The sequence below is a fragment of the Schistocerca piceifrons genome, chromosome 4 (genome assembly GCF_021461385.2).
Source record: "Schistocerca piceifrons isolate TAMUIC-IGC-003096 chromosome 4, iqSchPice1.1, whole genome shotgun sequence".
In the NCBI taxonomy this organism is placed as follows: Eukaryota; Metazoa; Arthropoda; class Insecta; order Orthoptera; family Acrididae; genus Schistocerca; species Schistocerca piceifrons.
The window spans coordinates 822,406,600-822,413,140 of record NC_060141.1 but is presented as its reverse complement, the minus strand read 5'-3'; positions in this window follow the sequence as shown (position 1 = coordinate 822,413,140).

Here is a 6,541-nt window from a genome sequence, read left to right as displayed (position 1 = left end):
ATAGGAGCATTACTCTCCCGGACAGAAGTCGGCATGGTGCCTGTTGTATTCAATTCCGACGCAATATCTGTGTTTCATCGTCAAGTTGAAGGTCCACAGGTTACAGTAAACCTTCCCATGTCCATCGGAATCTATTACTGGAATCCCAGCAAAGAATCAAAGCACAGACAGATAGGAGCATTACTCTCCCGGACAGAAGTCGGGATGGTGCCTGTTGTATTCAATTCCGACGCAATATCTGTGTTTCATCGTCAAGTTGAAGGTCCACAGGTTACAGTAAACCTTCCCATGTCCATCGGAATCCATTACTGGAAACCCAGCAAAGAATCAAAGCACAGACAGATAGGAGCATTACTCTCCCGGACAGAAGTCGGCATGGTGCCTGTTGTATTCAATTCCGACGCAATATCTGTGTTTCATCGTCAAGTTGAAGGTCCACAGGTTACAGTAAATCTTCCCATTACTGGAATCCCAGCAAAGAATCAAAGCACAGACAGATAGGAGCATTACTCTCCCGGACAGAAGTCGGCATGGTGCCTGTTGTATTCAATTCCGACGCAATATCTGTGTTTCATCGTCAAGTTGAAGGTCCACAGGTTACAGTAAACCTTCCCATGTCCATCGGAATCTATTACTGGAATCCCAGCAAAGAATCAAAGCACAGACAGATAGGAGCATTACTCTCCCGGACAGAAGTCGGCATGGTGCCTGTTGTATTCAATTCCGACGCAATATCTGTATTTCATCGTCACGTTGAAGGTCCGCAGGTTACAGTAAACCTTCCCATGTCCATCGGAATTTATTACTGGAATCCCAGCCAAGAATCAAAGCACAGACAGATAGGAGCATTACTCTCCCGGACAGAAGTCGGCATGGTGCCTGTTGTATTCAATTCCGACGCAATATCTGTTTTTCATCGTGAAGTTGAAGGTACTCAGTTTACAGTAAACCTTCCCATGTCCATCGGAATCTATTACTGGAATCCCAGCAAAGAATCAAATCACAGACAGATAGGAGCATTACTCTCCAGGACAGAAGTCGGCATGGTGCCTGTTGTATTCAATTCCGACGCAATATCTGTGGTTCATCGTCAAGTTGAAGGTCCACAGGTTACAGTAAACCTTCCCATGTCCATCGGAATGTATTACTGGAATCCCAGCAAAGAATCAAAGCACAGACAGATAGGAGCATTACTCTCCCGGACAGAAGTCGGCATGTTGCCTGTTGTATTCAATTCCGACGCAATATCAGTGTTTCATCGTCAAGTTGAAGGTCCACAGGTTACAGTAAACCTTCCCATGTCCATCGGAATCTATTACTGGAATCCCAGCAAAGAATCAAAGCACAGACAGATAGGAGCATTACTCTCCCGGACAGAAGTCGGCATGTTGCCAGTTGTATTCAATTCCGACGCAATATCTGTGTTTCATCGTCAAGTTGAAGGTCCACAGGTTGCAGTAAACCTTCCCATGTCCATCGGAATCTATTACTGGAATCCCAGCAAAGAATCAAAGCACAGACAGACGGGAGCATTACTCTCCCGGACAGAAGTCGGCATGGTGCCTGTTGTATTCAATTCCGACGCAATATCTGTGTTTCATCGTCAAGATGAAGGTCCACAGGTTACAGTAAACCTTCCCATGTCCATCGGAATCTATTACTGGAATCCCAGCAGAGAATCAAAGCACAGACAGATAGGAGCATTACTCTCCCGGAGAGAAGTCGGCATGGTGCCTGTTGTATTCAATTCCGACGCAATATCTGTGTTTCATCGTCAAGTTGAAGGTCCACAGGTTACAGTAAACCTTCCCATGTCCATCGGAATCTATTACTGGAATCCCAGCAAAGAATCAAAGCACAGACAGATAGGAGCATTACTCTCCCGGACAGAAGTCGGCATGCTGCCTGTTGTATTCAATTCCGAAGCAATATCTGTGTTTCATCGTCAAGTTGAAGGTCCACAGGTTACAGTAAACCTTCCCATGTCCATCGGAATCTATTACTGGAATCCCAGCAAAGAAATAAAGCACAGACAGATAGGAGCATTACTCTCCCGGACAGAAGTCGGCATGGTGCCTGTTGTATTCAATTCCGACGCAATATCTGTGTTTCATCGTCAAGTTGAAGGTCCACAGGTTACAGTAAACCTTCCCATGTCCATCGGAATCTAATACTGGAATCCCAGCAAAGAATCAAAGCACAGACAGATAGGAGCATTACTCTCCCGGACAGAAGTCGGCATTGTGCCTGTTGTATTCAATTCCGAAGCAATATCTGTGTTTCATCGTCAAGTTGAAGGTCCACAGGTTACAGTAAACCTCCCCATGTCCATCGGAATCTATTACTGGAATCCCAGCAAAGAATCAAAGCACAGACAGATAGGAGCATTACTCTCCCGGACAGAAGTCGGCATGTTGCCTGTTGTATTCAATTCCGAAGCAATATCTGTGTTTCATCGTCAAGTTGAAGGTCCACAGGTTACAGTAAACCTTCCCATGTCCATCGGAATGTATTACTGGAATCCCAGCAAGGAATCAAAGCACAGACAGATAGGAGCATTACTCTCCCGGACAGTAGTCGGCATGGTGCCTGTTGTATTCAATTCCGACGCAATATCTGTGTTTCATCGTCAAGTTGAAGGTCCACAGGTTACAGTAAACCTTCCCATGTCCATCGGAATCTATTACTGGAATCCCAGCAAAGAATCAAAGCACAGACAGATAGGAACATTACTCTCCCGGACAGAAGTCGGCATGTTGCCTGTTGTATTCAATTCCGACGCAATATCTGTGTTTCATCGTCAAGTTGAAGGTCCACAGGTTGCAGTAAACCTTCCCATGTCCATCGGAATCTATTACTGGAATCCCAGCAAAGAATCAAAGCACAGACAGATAGGAGCATTACTCTCCCGGACAGAAGTCAGCATGGTGCCTGTTGTATTCAATTCCGACGCAATATCTGTGTTTCATCGTCAAGTTGAAGGTCCACAGCTTACAGTAAACCTTCCCATGTCCATCGGAATCTATTACTGGAATCCCAGCAGAGAATCAAAGCACAGACAGGTAGGAGCATTACTCTCCCGGAGAGAAGCCGGCATGGTGCCTGTTGTATTCAATTCCAACGCAATATCTGTGTTTCATCGTCAAGTGGAAGGTCCACAGGTTACAGTAAACCTTCCCATGTCCATCGGAATCTATTACTGGAATCCCAGCAAAGAATCAAAGCACAGACAGATAGGAGCATTACTCTCCCGGACAGAAGTCGGCATGCTGCCTGTTGTATTCAATTCCGAAGCAATATCTGTGTTTCATCGTCAAGTTGAAGGTCCACAGGTTACAGTAAACCTTCCCACGTCCATCGGAATCTATTACTGGAATCCCAGCAAAGAATCAAAGCACAGACAGATAGGAGCATTACTCTCGCGGACAGAAGTCGGCATGGTGCCTGTTGTATTCAATTCCGACGCAATATCTGTGTTTCATCGGCAACGTGAAGGTCCACAGGTTACAGTAAACCTTGCCATGTCCATCGGAATCTATTACTTTAACCCCAGCAAAGAATCAAAGCACAGACAGATAGGAGCATTACTCTCCCGGACAGAAGTCGGCATGGTGCCTGTTGTATTCAATTCCGACGCAATATCTGTGTTTCATCGTCACGTTGAAGGTCCACAGGTTACAGTAAACCTTCCCATGTCCATCGGAATCTATTACTGGAATCCCAGCAAAGAATCAAAGCACAGACAGATAGGAGCATTACTCTCCCGGACAGAAGTCGGCATTGTGCCTGTTGTATTCAATTCCGAAGCAATATCTGTGTTTCTTCGTCAAGTTGAAGGTCCACAATTTACAGTAAACCTTCCCATGTCCATCGGAGACTATTACTGGAATCCCAGCAAAGAATCAAAGCACAGACAGATAGGAGCATTACTCTCCCGGACAGAAGTCGGCATGTTGCCTGTTGTATTCAATTCCGAAGCAATATCTGTGTTTCATCGTCAAGTTGAAGGTCCACAGGTTACAGTAAACCTTCCCATGTCCATCGGAATGTATTACTGGAATCCCAGCAAGGAATCAAAGCACAGACAGATAGGAGCATTACTCTCCCGGACAGTAGTCGGAATGTGCCTGTTGTATTCAATTCCGACGCAATATCTGTGTTTCATCGTCAAGTTGAAGGTCCACAGGTTACAGTAAACCTTCCCATGTCCATCGGAATCTATTACTGGAATCCCAGCAAAGAATCAAAGCACAGACAGATAGGAGCATTACTCTCCCGGACAGAAGTCGGCATGGTGCCTGTTGTATTCAATTCCGACGCAATATCTGTGTTTCATCGTCAAGTTGAAGGTCCACAGGTTACAGTAAACCTTCCCATGTCCATCGGAATCTATTACTGGAATCCCAGCAAAGAATCAAAGCACAGACAGATAGGAGCATACTCTCCCGGACAGAAGTCGGCACGGTGCATGTTGTATTCAATTCCGACGCAATATCTGTGTCTCATCGTCAAGTTGAAGGTCCACAGGTTACAGTAAACCTTCCCATGTCCATCGGAATCTATTACTGGAATCCCAGCAAAGAATCAAAGCACAGACAGATAGGAGCATTACTCTCCCGGACAGAAGTCGGCATGGTGCCTGTTGTATTCAATTCCGACGCAATATCTGTGTTTCATCGTCAAGTTGAAGGTCCAAAGGTTACAGTAAACCTTCCCATGTCCATCGGAATCTATTACTGGTATCCCAGCAAAGAATCAAAGCACAGACAGATAGGAGCATTACCCTCCCGGACAGAAGTCGGCATGGTGCCTGTAGTATTCTATTCCGACGCAATATCTGTGTTTCATCGTCAAGTTGAAGGTCCACAGGTTACAGTAAACCTTCCCACGTCCATCGGAATCTATTACTGGAATCCCAGCAAAGAATACAAGCACAGACAGATAGGAGCATTACTCTCCCGGACAGAAGTCGGCATGTTGCCTGTTGTATTCAATTCCGAAGCAAAATCTATGTTTCATCGTCAAGTTGAAGGTCCACAGGTTACAGTAAACCATCCCATGTCCATCGGGGTCTATTACTGGAATCCCAGCAAAGAATCAAAGCCTAGACAGATAGGAGCATTACTCTCCCGGACGGAAGTCGGCATGGTGCCTGTTGTATTCAATTCCGACGCAATATCTGTGTTTCATCGTCAAGTTGAAGGTCCACAGGTTACAGTAAACCTCCCCATGTCCATCGGAATCTATTACTGGAATCCCAGCAAAGAATCAAAGCACAGACAGATAGGAGCATTACTCTCCCGGACAGAAGTCGGCATGGTGCCTGTTCTATTCAATTCCGAAGCAATATCTGTGTTTCTTCGTCAAGTTGAAGGTCCACAGGTTACAGTAAACCTTCCCATGTCCATCGGAATCTATTACTGGAATCCCAGCAAAGAATCAAAGCACAGACAGATAGGAGCATTACTCTCCCGGACAGAAGTCGGCATGGTCCCTGTTGTATTCAATTCCGACGCAATTTCTGTGTTTCATCGTCAAATTGAAGGCCCACAGGTTACAGTAAACCTTCCCATGTCCATCGGAATCTATTACTGGAATCCCAGCAAAGAATCAAATCACAGACAGATAGGAGCATTACTCTCCCGGACAGAAGTCGGCATGGTGCCTGTTGTATTCAATTCCGAAGCAATATCTGTGTTTCATCGTCAAGTTGAAGGTCCACAGGTTACAGTAAACCTTCCCATGTCCATCGGAATCTATTACTGGAATCCCAGCAAAGAATCAAAGCACAGACAGATAGGAGCATTACTCTCCCGGACAGAAGTCGGCATGGTGCCTGTTGTATTCAATTCCGACGCAATATCTGTGTTTCATCGTCAAGTTGAAGGTCCACAGGTTATAGTAAACCTTCCCATGTCCATCGGAATCTATTACTGGAATCCCAGCAAAGAATCAAAGCACAGACAGATAGGAGCATTACTCTCCCGGACAGAAGTCGGCATGGTGCCTGTTGTATTCAATTCCGACGCAATATCTGTGTTTCATCGTTAAGTTGAAGGTCCGCAGGTTACAGTAAACCATCCCATGTCCATCGGAATCTATTACTGGAATCCCAGCAAAGAATCAAAGCACAGACAGATAGGAGCATTACTCTCCCGGACAGAAGTCGGCATGGTGCCTGTTGTATTCAATTCCGACGCAATATCTGTGTTTCATCGTCAAGTTGAAGGTCCACAGGTTACAGTAAACCTTCCTATGTCCATCGGAATCTGTTACTGGAATCCCAGCAAAGAATCAAAGCACAGACAGATAGGAAAATTACCCTCCCGGACAGAAGTCGGCATGGTGCCTGTTGTATTCAATTCCGACGCAATATCTGTGTTTCATCGTCAAGTTGAAGGTCCACATGTTACAGTAAACCTTCCTATGTCCATCGGAATCTATTACTGGAATCCCAGCAAAGAATCAAAGCAGAGACAGATAGGAGCATTACTCTCCCGGACAGAAGTCGTCATGGTGCCTTTTGTATTCAATTCCGACG